Below are 14353 nucleotides of genomic sequence, written 5' to 3'. Positions count from 1 at the left end.
GATCCCAACTCATTCTGACCCCTAACAGTGGCTGCTAGGATGCTGACTGTAGTTGTGAGGTTTTTGGTTGCAGTGTTATCATGGAGCTGGGGAAAAGAGCTTGGGAATAGGGTACATCAAAACATCCAAAAGCTCAGTGTTCTTAGAGAGATTCAACTATTTTTCTTGAATAAATGCTTCTTTTTTTTTTTTAGAAGTCTTTTTTTTTTTTTTTTTTTTTGCGGTACGCGGACCTCTCACTGTTGCGGAGCACAGGCTCCGGACGAGCAGGCTCAGCGGCCATGGCCCACGGGACCAGCCGCTCCGCGGCATGTGGGATCTTCCTGGACCGGGGAAGGAACCCGTGTCGCCTGCATCGGCAGGTGGACTCCCAACCACTGTGCCACCAGGGAAGCCCTACAAGTCTTTTGTTAACATCCAGAGGCCTGAAAAGGTTGATTTGGACAAAGTTTGTCAGTGTTCTCATTACATTTATAGAAAGACAGTTTCTTGTTTTGGTTTGGTTTGGTTTGGTTTTGGTTTTGGTTTTGCAGTTCTTGTTCCAGAGATGACTCTCCATTATTGTTTCATTTTTAAAAACACTTTCATATATTACATAATCATAAAAAGCATGTGAAATAAGACAAGAATTAAGTTCACTATTTTACAAAAAAAGAATATTAGGATGAAAGAATCTATTTGACACATATTTATCAAATAGGCAATGCCAAAAACTAAATCACATATCCTAGCTCTCCTCACTTTTATCCAAAATTGTATAAAAGCGTTACATACATTTTTCATTGTCTAATTTTAAAATTCCTAATACTCTAATAACTTCCTTGAATAGGCTACTTCATAAATAGGTGACCAAAATCTACCAACTATTTAGACATGAAAAATTTCAATCACTGTTCTTGTGATTGGACATTACTTTATACTCATGTAACTCACAATTTTCCTTAGAGATTAGAGGCATGGTGTACTTTACTGACAGGATAAATTTTGCTCTTATATATGTTTATATTGGATTTTGGTTTTGACTTAAACTAAGGTATATGTAGGATCTGTTGGTTTTTCAATATACTAAATTACAAGTATCTAGTCTTTCAAAAGACTACACAAGATCACTTAAACAGCCACTTCTGTGTCTAAATAGTTCAGACATTTTTCTCTTTTTTTCATTGACACTCCCATGTAGAGAATAAATGGGGAACTACCACTCAATGCCAATGTAAAATTTAAAGACGAGGATAATTCAGGCAGACACGTTTATTGCATACATTCTGACTGACCTTGATGAAGTGCAAGTCATCACAAGTACAGAAAGGCAGATATTATGTATGTATCATCATAGGCTTAGGTATTTCTTATTGAATTCTACTGAAAAAAGCATAACAATTACATACAGTGTAATTATATTAAAATTAGTTTTCAAAGCACTTTTTGAAAGAAAGCAAAAGAAACCAACTCTGCCAAACTTCAGCAAAAGGAAATTATTAGCCCATATGATCAAAGGAAAAACAGAATTATCAAGCTTAGAAAAGGATAAGAACCTAAGATGTCAGTATGTTTTCCTGGCATGTGGTCTCACAGTATTTTCTGGCACAACATCAATTTCTAAGCTCTGTTGTCTTTCCATTCCTGTGGTCTCAACCCAATTTCAGATTTACATGTTGGTCTAGCTTGATACGTGTTATCACCCCTGTGGTCAGAGGATCAGCGTCCTATAAACTGATCATGCAGAGTTTCTCTCAGTGTCAATGAGATCAGGAAATGAAACTTCCTCTTCAGCATTTCAAGAACAATTATTCTCTGGCCAGGGTCACAAAATCCTCTGATTCTTGTAAAGGATATAGTGAATCATGGGATGTGCTGAACACGCATTTTATCCAATGATGCAATCCAGACTGCTCCCTTTCCTTTCGTTCATGAATATTATGCCAAGAAACATCAGGGTTTTATGTACCATTCAGTGTAAATTAGCATTAATTAATGAAATGAAATGTTAAAATGGCTGGACCATTCAATGAGAGAATTGAATGCATGTTTTGTGGATATAGAATTCTTGATTGGTTCAGCTTGAACCACTGTATATTCAAAAACTATTCTAAAAATTGTGTTGTTCTGATTCTACAATTTCTCCACATCCTGGCCCTCTCTGCACTCCCAGAAAATTTGAGTTTGAATAATGGTTACCACAGACTCACAGCTTCCTCAGACTAGAAAGATACAGTGGGCATCATGAGTATCTGATGCTTTCATGTCCTGGGGGTCTCCAAATATCAGAGATTATTGTCCAAGCTTTTTTGGATTTTTCTCAAACTAGCGCCCTTTTTTGGTATTTTTGTTTTGCATATTATATTTATTGTTAAAAACTCAACAACGTTGTTATAATTATTACTTCCCAATCTGTCATCATTTTCCATTACATCTTTGCTCCTACACAGCTGCTTTGGGTCATTATTGACAAATGTATTACACACATTACATATATTTGTTCCAGGCGCAATGATAACTTATATTTTTATGCCATTGCTTTTAAAATCGGTTAAGACAAAAAGGGGGTAAATATGTAATAATAGCATCCATTATAACTACGTAATTAACTTTGGCATATTTTTCTCTTGATTAGTTAACATTGTATTGCCTTCAAGAAACTTTCCTATAGTTTATACCTTATTTATCTTCTATTAAAAAAGAATAAGGCAAAATTTCCCCAACCACCTGAGTTTTCCCATCAGTGGGAACATTGTCCCAGGTGATATGGCATCTAGATTCATTGTTTCCTCACTATACATGGCTCCAATTAATTGAAATGTAAATCACTCTGCCTTTAACCACATCTTAACCGAATACCCATTTTCTAATACCCCATGTCTCTGAGAGAACACAGTCCCACCAAAATAATTTATAGAACTTGTGTCGGAATCACTTAGACTTCATAATTGGAAGCAACCAAAAAATTGAGTATCAAACAAAGGAATCTCAATAGGAAGAGTGTGTGGATGTCTCTGTAGTTGATTGCCATTAGATGAGCCGGTACTAACTCTCCTTAGTTTCTGTTTATATGTATATAATTTCTGAATTCTCAAGAAAGTCTGTTTGGCCTATTTAATTTTGAATAGTTTTTATTTATTTTATTTGCAAGTCTTTATAAAAAATAGATGCAAGTACTTTGTCAGATACATGTACCAGAACTAGTTTTTCCTAATCAGTATATTGTCTATTCATTTTAATTGTTATTTTTGATGAATAGAAAGTTTTAGTTTTAAGGAGACAAATTTACGGTTTTCCTTTATGGATAATGTTTTTTTGTATCCTGTCCAATACATCTATACCTATCCCAAGACTGCAAAGGTACTATCCTACGTTTTCTTCTAGAGGCTTTATGTCCTGGGCTTTTGTTTTTAGTCCTGTGATACATCTTGTATTGATTTTTTGAGTATGGAGTAAAATGGCTTCAAAATGGATCTTAAAAAGATGCTTGCACTATTCTTGTATCCCTTCTTTAGACTGACTTTTTCTTCAAAATCAAAATATTGACCATAAGATAAAAAATTGGCATTTTAAAACTCCATTTGTACTAGATCCCCTTCTCTTGATGCTCCTCCAGGGGTAAGAAGACTGTCTCCTTTCTTCCCTTGTCACTTTCTAAAATTTAGTTCACTTAAGGTTTTTTATTTTCAGCTCTCTAGTGTTTTGTTTGTTTAGAATTTTCTGTTGTTGTGTTGTTGTTTCTATTAAGGAGAGACCTTATTTAAAAGAATTATTGCAAAGTTGATAAAAGAGATTATTGCAATAGGGAGAGGAAGCTATTGCAATCAGGAGACTACTCTGACCAGAAGATCTGAAGCATCTCTTTAAAAATTATTTTTTACTGCTTCTCTGGTGTGTTCTAACAGTTTGAGAGATTACCTCTTGTGAAATTAGATGCTTTCTAGAGATTTTAAGTGAAAGTGCATTTCCATATATATTGTTTTTCCTTACAGTACTTTCCTGTATACTTTTATTTTTCTTATTTGGAGCCTGGAAAGACATATATATATATATATATATATATATATATATATATATACATACACATATATATACACACACACACACACACATATATATCTTTTAGTTTCTCTAGTATTACTTTTACAGATTTAATTATTATAACCAAGTTTATATTTTCATTTACTACTTTAAGAAATAAAGTGCCATTGCATTTCATTTCACATACCTTCCTCAAATCATTTCAAACTCCCAAATGTTCTATGAAGCTTCAGAAATAGTTGCACTAAGACATTATATGTACTAATATTAAATGTCACAAAATTTATTTAAAGCATTGTAATACTTTTGTTATTTAAATAATATCTCAAACATTTTTAGCCTTTGTTCTATATTTTACTAAATCCAGTACTCACTGCCACATTTTTTTATGTCATGGCTCCTCATTCCTGATAGATTGATTTTTAAGTTCTCCCTTAGATAGATGGAACAATGTTTAGCTGGATGTAATGTTAAAAATTATTTTTTTAGGGTATATAGGTGACATATCTCTGATCTATTATGTTCAAGACTACTTTCTTTTTCAATATATTGCAGAAATTACTCTACTCTTTTCTGGCATTGAATGCTATGTGGAAAAAAATAAAAGTAAAAACAACCACCCACCATAAAAAGTCAGCTTTTTTTCCATCTTAGATACTTGCTCTTTCTCTCTGATGTCCAGTAAAATCCATGATTTAATTACTAATTTTAAGTAACTTAATATATATTCTCAAATTGTTTGCAAGTTTTTACCTTTCTCTTTAATTTTTGTGTGTATAGGAGTAAAGGATGAGCAAAGAGTTCACAATAAAATCTATCTGTGCACATTTTTCAAAGTTTATATTACAGGCATACCTTGTTTTATTGCACTTTGCTTATTGTGATTTGCAGATACTGCATTCTTTATGAATTGAAAGTTTGTGGCAGCCCCCATTCAGCAAGTCTTTTGTCATTTTTCTAACGGCATTTGCTCACTTCATGTATCTGTGTCACATTATGGTATTCTCACAACATTTCAAACTTTTTCATTGTTATATTTTATGGTGATCTGTGATCAGTGATCTTTGTTACTTTTGCAAAAAGATTTGGACTCGCTGAAGGCTCAGAGGTGTTTAGCAGTTTTTAGCAATAAAGTATTTTTAATTAAGGTATATACATTGCATTTTAAGATACAATGCTATTGTAGACTTAATCAACTACAGTGTAGTGTAAACGTAACTTTTATATGTACTGCAAACCCTAAAAATTCCTGTGACTCATTTTATTGTGATATTTGCTTTATTGTGGTGGTCTGAAACCATTATCTCCAAGGTATGCCTGCATTAGGTTGCACCCTCTTACCCTGAGCAGTGATAGTAAATGCTTTGTTCCTTCTACTTATTTATGTAGCATTTTTTTCTGACATTGACAGGTGTAAGTTTTATTTTTAATTCTATTCTCCTAGAAAACCTCAGTATCTGTTTCTTAGTTGATAAGTAAACTGCCACGTTACATCTCTGAGAGTAAAAACTAAAACTAGAAAACACATATCAAAAATCTGTATATTTAATTTCACTTAAGAAATATGTGAAGTTTAGTATTTTGGCTATGATGGATAGTATTTTTCAAACTTTTGAAGTACATTTATATTCAAATTTTGAAGATCAAATGGGAAATTTCTTACAGTCTTACTACATTTTGCAAATATCAGCCTACACTGCATTTTGTTAAATGTCTCTCTTTTTCTTAAGATGCTCTAATTCTATCAAGTCAGCATTTTATTTCCAAAATCCAAATCAATTAGCATGGCACACAAAGCCCCTCAGCACTTCCATGTAGTCTACCTCTTTCTCTATATATCCAACAAGATTGATCTCTTCAAACAATCTGTACAAAACTAGGTTCAATTTTTCAAGAAACATGTAAGATTCTATATTCTACCTCAGTGCCTCTGTAAACATGACTCTTGCTACCTGGGTTCCTCATCTTTCTTCTCTCATCACAGAGACTCAAACTTGTCTTCAATGTCCAAGTCATATGCCATGTTCTACATCTGCATCATAGGGGAAATTGTCAGACCTATATATACCTAATGTATAAGTTGCAATTTTTATAAAGTGTTTTAATTATTTGTTTGTACTTCCTGTTAGACTATGTGTTCTTGGAAATTAAGGGCTATGTCTATTTGTCTTTATTTTCTTAGTGCCTAGCATAATATATTGCCTATACAGTTTTAGTATTTTTGAGTGTGTGAACCACAATAGTTTTATGGTTATACAGCTTATTTTCATTAATTATTGAACCACATTTTCACACTAATATTTTTTCACTAAGGATAGTGAAACAAAGCAAAGACTTGCAATTTTTGAGACCTCAGTCAACTCAGTAATAACGTCTCAATACTTTCTATTTACCACAAATGCCTTCTCACTCTCCATTCTTGTTGAAAGATTTTTATATTTGTAGATACAAAATATGTCAAAAATATAACTTAAATATAAGGTACATGTATGGAGATTTAGATGGAGGGGGATAACTATGGAAACTGTGTCGTATGAGTACAAATGCTTTCATAACTGTAATAAGGCAATAACTTAGACCTTGACTATTCTGTCAAGTAAGTCAGGGCTAGTGGCCCAATTTTTCGTTATGTGAAAAAGGCACATTACCCATGATAGAAGCTATGGGAGGCAAGAAGGTTACTAGCAATTAAGAAAGGGGCAAAAAAGGGTAAAAACTACAAGCTGAGCAATAAAATTTCAGTATGAAAAGAACAAGAACAAAATATTTATTGGCAACATTGGTATTTTAGCATATTTCTGACTCAAAGTTGTATATCTTATTACTCAGTAAAAGTTTAAATTTAAAAAGAACTCTAGTTGATCCAAAGAAAAGAGAAAATATTGATATTGTGCTACTGACATTGATAATTTTTTTTAAATAAACAATTATAAAGTTTTCTTGACACTGGATCAAAAAGCCTGATGCTGAATTGTTCTGATTCTTAGCAGATATCCATCTCATGTCTTTAGTCAAATAGCGTATGTCTACTACCTGAGAAAAGGTTATTTCAAATGATTACTCTGCCAGAATTATAAATATTCACTTACATGGATGCAGAGTAAGACACACATTGTTCTTCACAAAGAGAAAATTAGTGAAAATATTGATAATAAAATTATTAAACTCACTCCACTCTCAAGTAAGTGGTGATTTCAAATGAGAAAAAATAAAAATTTATGGCCCATGAAACTTTCATCTTTTCATTGTTTTTCTTGGCCATTTCCAGTAATGATCAAAGTATTTCTGTTTCCAGATAACCGTGTCCCCTAACAACCTGTTTTATGATGCTAATTGTTTTTGGAATTAAATAATCATTCAAAATAATAGCGTTTTCAATATTTTACCCATGATATTTTGCTCCTCTGGTAAAAGGCATTTTACCCTTCATTTCAGTTAAGATACTGTGATTTCTTTCTTTATAATATCTAATTGTTGTGTGATTTCATTTCCCATATATCTATTATTTTCCCTTATGACTTACAGAATAAACCCATGGTCCTCATTCCTCTCTAAAAGTTCTTAGAGACTGCTTACCAATCCTTAATTATAAAATGGGTAGAAAATGTCAGGGGATTAGTTATCTTTTCTGTCTTCTTTGTCACTATGTCCCCAGGTTCTAGAATATTGGATAGCACATGGTAAATATCTGGGGGATAACTAAATGAATGAAAACAGAGTAGAATGAATTATTTTCATTATAAATTTAGGAACAATTTAAGCTAGAGTCTCTTGTAAAAGGATCCTCATTTATTTTAAAATATTTAATAATCAGGAGCTTCAATATGAATCACCTTCAAAGCCAGCAATTCAACTGTTTTACACATACCTCTGCCAAAGAGGAGTAATAGCTATGTACCCTCAAAGGTAGTCTCTTCACTGCGACATCTTGCTCCTTTTAGTTGTTTTGCATTCATATAAAACTCCTTGGCAGCTGCTTCCCACTAGCTATCTATTTGACATTTGGTAGTGTATATATGTCAATGCTGCTCTCTCACTTCGTCCCAGCTTACCCTAGCACAGGGAGATCAGCTCAGTGTTTGTGACCACCTAGAGGGGTGGGATAGGGAGGGTGGGAGGGAGACGCAAGAGGGAGGGGATATGGGGATATATGTATACATATAGCTGATTCACTTTGTTGTACGGCAGAAACTAGCACAACATTGTAAAGCAATTATACTCCAATAAAGATGTGAAAAAAACTTCCTTGGCAGCAGCTTAGAGCCATCTGAGGACTTGAAATGTACACCTAAGTATCAAACAAGCTCTAGAAGCAACTTAGTGGCATTTTCTTCTCACATCCTAGATGTTTTGATGACGCAGCCACCTTTTTCAGAGTTATGCCTTACGTTTCAAATGAGATTGACTTCACTGCTACTACTGAATTTCAAAATGCTTTCAGCAACGCTATAAAATCTATTGTAATGCCAAACCATTAAAACCTGTAGAGCTTTCTTCAAGTGTAAGAGTTATAGTGTACTAGGCAAAAAAAAGTTCACTCCAAAACAAAATTAATTTTCATTCTCTAGACCCCATATGTATCTGAAATTGCTAAAGAACAACATTTATAGTCTAAAGATCACTTTGCACAAAAGGTGATAAAATTAGCAATATTAAATGTCATTCAGTTTACATATGGATTTGGCATAGGAAATTGAACATTGACAAAAATTAAATGGCTGCTTTTTCTTTCTTAGCTTCTACTGGTCACAGAATGACCTGAAAATATTTCAGACTCTAAAAATTCAGTTGAATAGAGGTAATGGAGATAGGAAAACATAGGTTATAAATTCACAGAAAATTTTTGTAGCTATCAATGAAGCTAATTAGACTTTTTGCCTCTACTGCTTTTTCTACTGATTTCAGTTATCTTCAGGCAGATCCAATAACACACAAAGAGCCCTGTGGAAAAATAAACATCCCAAAATAGAAAGTGCATGAATGTACAACAAGACCTGTACAAAGATCACAGGGGACTATGCACCTGCCAAAGGGCCAGATACATCTGTAAAGTGGTGTTCATGTAATAACAAAGGCATGGGTAGCGGTGATGAATTCTCCCTAGGACAAATGACATGAAGTTAATGGTAGGTGAGGAAAGACATTCATTCTTGGGGAGATTGGGAGAGCAGCAAGAGGGAGAAAGGCATCAGGTTGATTAATCAGTGGGATTAAAATGATATTGTTGAAAGCATTAAAGAAGTAGTTACATTAAAACAATTCTTGTCTTTATTATTTGCTAGTTCTGTGAGTTTAGGCAAATTATTTTTACCTAACAAGGTGATATTACTAAGTTAACATTTTCTTATAATGATTGAATCATTTAATAGATATAAAGTTCTTAGAATTACCTGGTCTATAGTTAATGCTTAATAAACATTTAATGATAATCGCTATTTAAGAATAAATGCTTTTCTTTTTGCTTGGAGCCATTCCTTTTCAATCAGGTAACTGTCTGAGGCTTACTGCCTCCCTGAAACATAATACCCATGATTTCTTGATGTTTAAAGTCTCTCTGTCTCTCTCCTCAAAGTTATTTAGGACTCTGTCTTGATAAATGAGAGGAACTGTCATAGGTATACTTGGGAGAGCATATTTTCTAAGTGGAAGCATGACTATGAAAAAAATTATATATATATAACTATACATATAATATTTATACAATTATTTGTATCTATATATATGAAATCAATATTTCTCATATTACAGGAGGCATATGGATAAATAGTGGGAGAATATAGTGGAAAAATATAATGGTGACAGATATCACACAGGTGGACAAAATGAGAAACTGATCAGGAGATTAGTTCATTATATCAAGATGAAGCCATAGATTAGTGTGTAGCAGGGATTAAAAAGAGAAGAAAATTGCAAGAGAACCTGGAGATGTAAATTTGGAAATATTTAACTACAAGCAAACATATATGCCAAGTCAAATAGGAATCTTTGATGACGTTAAAGAATAACTGAAAGGAACCTTATTTAATTCTCTATTGATTAACTTTCTAATGGTACCTGTCACAGAAACCTCTGAATACATGTGGTAGATATCCAAATACCCAGATGAAAACCCGAATCCTACTTTCTTCAATCTAGTTGCATTTCAGTATACCTGAAAGGCCAGGATATATCAAGTTTCCTTTTCTCTGGGCTAAATATTAAAACCTGTAGCTTAACTTTCCTACAGCAAGATAAGTAAAGAAAAGAAAAGTCTCTTAGAAAACCGTCAATATATTATAGAGCCAATATATTGCTATTTTAATTGAAATGTATACATTTATTTTACATTGTGTTTAATTGGTCCACAGAACTTGTGCATATCATTATGGCATGACATATTTTTCCATTTTGCATTACTGACAATACTAAAATTCACATCTAATTAACATATGCCATTTGAATCCTGAATTAAGATGATATCTGAAATATCACAGTTATACAGAGAAACGATAGTCATAGTTATGGTCCATGACAAATATAGTACAATAACAGCTTTGCCTTTAATTTAGAGAATCATTTAAAAATTCAAGAAATGCAAAATTATTTGAGTAATCATAGAAAAACTCCATTCCATACATTAACTTTTAAAAAATCCCTCCTGTTCCTCATAGAGAAATTGACTTCACTACATATAACAAAAGTAAAATTTATCAAACTCTTCAGATCATACCTTTCCGTTTTACCATTCTAGAATCCCTAGAGAACAGCCTAAATTAGAAATAAGAGCATATTATCTTGTACAGCCTGAAGATATTTATATTTCCTCTCTGTGTCACATATCCACTATACCCAGGTGTCATATCAGGGCTTCAAGAGAGGGGAATGTTACTTGATGGTTACCTGAGAATTCCCTTTATGTCTACCCATCTTGCAGAAAGAGTATTAGATTACCTGTTTTCACAAACTTGAGGATACTTATACACTCTGTAAATATGAGAAACATTTGAGTCAGCATCAATCTCAGAATAAGAAATACCATTCTGAAAATATACTAAGTCCTCAGAAACCCAGTAAATTATACCAATCCCTGGTACAGTTTGTCTGTATTTGAGACTATTAAACCTTATATTTGATTTTGTCTAATCTAACAACTTCCTTTTACACAATTAATTTATTAATATGCAACTTTTGTTCATGTTACATATTTAAAATACTAATTTTGCATGATGTGAAAATAATTACATATTTATGCATCCAAGTTATTTGTAAACCTACCTTTAAAGTTTGGATTACCATAAAGTCTGTTAACTATTTGCATTCATAGTTTTTTTCTTACTACTTTTATGCCTATCTATTTTCTTTTAATACATTAACATTTTAGATTTAATATTTATCTATAAAATATTAATTACTTTAAATGAGTATTAAGAAGTGGTAAAATAATAAGGGGGTTATGTGGATATAGTTCTTGTCTCAAATGGAGAAAACTTGTGTTCTATATTATGAAAGTTTACTGTACACAGACCCAGACCCATACTGATACTTTAAAGCAGGTACTATAAGTTGGTCCTTAATTCAAATATATGTGGACCAAGGTTTAAATGCCTACATTTGTAATTAAAAGGTCTATAGGCCGTGTTATGCCTTCATGAAAATGATAAAGCCTGTCCTTTATATGACCAAGGGTATCTCTTTAATTGCCTTACTATGAGGCTTCCAGATTAAATTAATTTTTTTAATGTTGGTTAATTAGACCCTATAGTGAAATACATATTTGCTTATGGAGACATCTGAGCAGTCCATGCTGTGGATTAAAAATTAGGGAGTTGGGCTTCCCTGGTGGCGCAGTTGTTGAGAGTCCACCTGCCGATGCAGGGGACAGGGGTTCGTGCCCCGGTCCGGGAAGATCCCACATGCCGTGGAGCGGCTGGGCCCGTGAGCCATGGCCGCTGCGCCTGCGCGTCCGGAGCCTGTGCTCCGCAACGGGAGAGGCCACAGCAGGGGGAGGCCCGCATACCACAAAAAAAAACAAGAAAACATTATTCAGTAGTAAGGCCATATGAGACTATAAAGTGAAGGTTTATTGGTTGAAAACTAATTTTTAATTTTATTAAGTTATCTTTGTAGGTTTTCCTCTCCTCTTCAGTTTAAAATTGAAGTAAAATGAAAGCAATAAATAAATAGCAGTTTTACTGCCATTCAAATAGGATAAAGTATTAGCTGTACAGTTTATGTAATTTGGTGTTACATTGTTTCATAATGTATCACACAACCAGTTGTCTTTGTTGTAACTCTAATAAACCTTCCAAGAACTTTGCCTGTAACAAGAAAGGTAAACAGTAAGTTGTGCTGGACCTCCACAGATAATTCCTTGTGATGGGTTTTACGTTTATCTGACTCCCAATGACAATGTTTATAACTCATGTCTCACTAATAAGGTGGATTTTTCAATAAAGTAGATCAAGTGAATGCCATTATTCATAATAAATCCATTACCATATGTGCCATTCTGAAAATTTTATATTTAGCCCTTATAATATACAAGCAATATTTTAGTTTTCAAAAACTTTTAGTTAGTGTCTACCTGGCTGTCAGTGGGAAGATATTTGCCAGATATGTGAGCTATTGGATTTCCAATAGGATAAGTTTAAATATGCAGATCCATAATTTGGGATCTATAAATAAAATTAATATAAAATAAGTATATTAATAGCATCCTAAATTGAGAAATTGAAAAGTAGCCATAGATTTATAAGGCAAAACGAGTTGCTATTGTTGGGAAAACATCATTTTGTGCCTGTAAGTTATTCATATTAACTACCTAGATTGATCAAATATACCAAATGGTTTATGTACCACTATATGTACCACATATACCACTCTGGTTTATGTATGTTTGACAAAGCCAGAGAGTCTGTGAGAAATCTAGCCATAAAATAAAATTCTGGTCATCATGAAATTGCTGTGTTAATGAACAAAAAGGCGGATAAGCTAGAGGCCACAATAAAAGCAAGGGCTAATATTTATTTAACAATTTCCTAAATTTCAGCAGTCATAAATATACATTTGCTTAACTTTTGGGCTGAACGTACTTACTGTTACTTATTCATGCCAATTCTCATTGTGTAATGTAGTTAGAACACAAAGAATTTCCAGCATATCATCAGTGTCATTTATATGTCCCAAGCAGGAATTACAGGACCCCAAATACTACTATAATAAGCATATGCCATAATAAAGATACTCTGAATGACAAACCATTTCACTAAAAGGCAGTGCTCTACCCCTCAGAGTCCTTTGTACCTTTGGGTTATGTAGGATTCTAGCAGAGAGGGGTCATTGCCCCATCTTGTATCTCTTGCCCCAACTTCTACCCCAATGGAGTCAGCTTGCTTGCAGAGCCTTAAGTGTACTGTCGTATTTATATTAATACTTCCTTCTTCCACATATGTTGTTCTCTCTTCCTGAACCACTCTTATAAAACTTTTTCATCCAGTTCAGTCTTATTGTGCCTTCAGTACTCAGCAGAATCTGTGGCACATATGGAATTTGTTGTTTCCCTGATAACAATTTTTGTTTTTATCATTCTGCATACACCTCTCTCATGTAATTAATCGTAATGCATTTTAAATGATCGTTTACAATATATATTGTTCTGGATAAGCTCTCCAAAAGGAAGATTGCATGTCTGTATCTTCAATTCATTACTTTATTGAATAAGTGAATGAGTTTGTTATATACAATATAATCTTCTAGTGCTTTTCTTGATATCTTTAATATGAGTCTATAAATACAGTTGTTCTTAATATTTTAATGCATATTTTTAAAAAATAATGCTCTATAATGATTAAAATTTTAAATTTTGGAGGCATTTACACTATTCTTATCACCATGCTAATAACTTTACCTGCTTTATGCAACGTAGTCCTGGAAACAATCCCTTAAGGCAGCTTCTGTTAATTATCTCCATGTTAGTGATGATAAAAATGAAACAGTTTAAAACATTTTTTAAATGTTTCAAAACTCAGAAGAGTTGAACTCAAATCCAGCTCTCTGTGAAAACAAAGATGGTCTCTTAGCAACTACAAATTTAAGATACCTTTCCCTGTACAATCTCACCTAGCTCTTCTAGGAAGTCTTTTGGAGGCCTGGTACTTATTCTACCATTTTTGATAGCCTTGCATTGTTACCCCTAATGGAGCTGGTGTTTGTGTCAAGACCTTTGACTCCAAAAGCTACAGACTTCAAGTTTCTAAGGTATCATTGCATTTTATAGAAAATTCAAAGCCCCAAAGCCAAGGTTCCTTCTATACAAAAGGAAATAAAATGTAGCCAGCATCCCTGACTCCATGTC

This window comes from Tursiops truncatus, chromosome 13 (assembly GCF_011762595.2).
Source record: "Tursiops truncatus isolate mTurTru1 chromosome 13, mTurTru1.mat.Y, whole genome shotgun sequence".
Classification (NCBI taxonomy): domain Eukaryota; kingdom Metazoa; phylum Chordata; class Mammalia; order Artiodactyla; family Delphinidae; genus Tursiops; species Tursiops truncatus.
Note: the sequence above shows the minus strand (reverse complement) of the source record.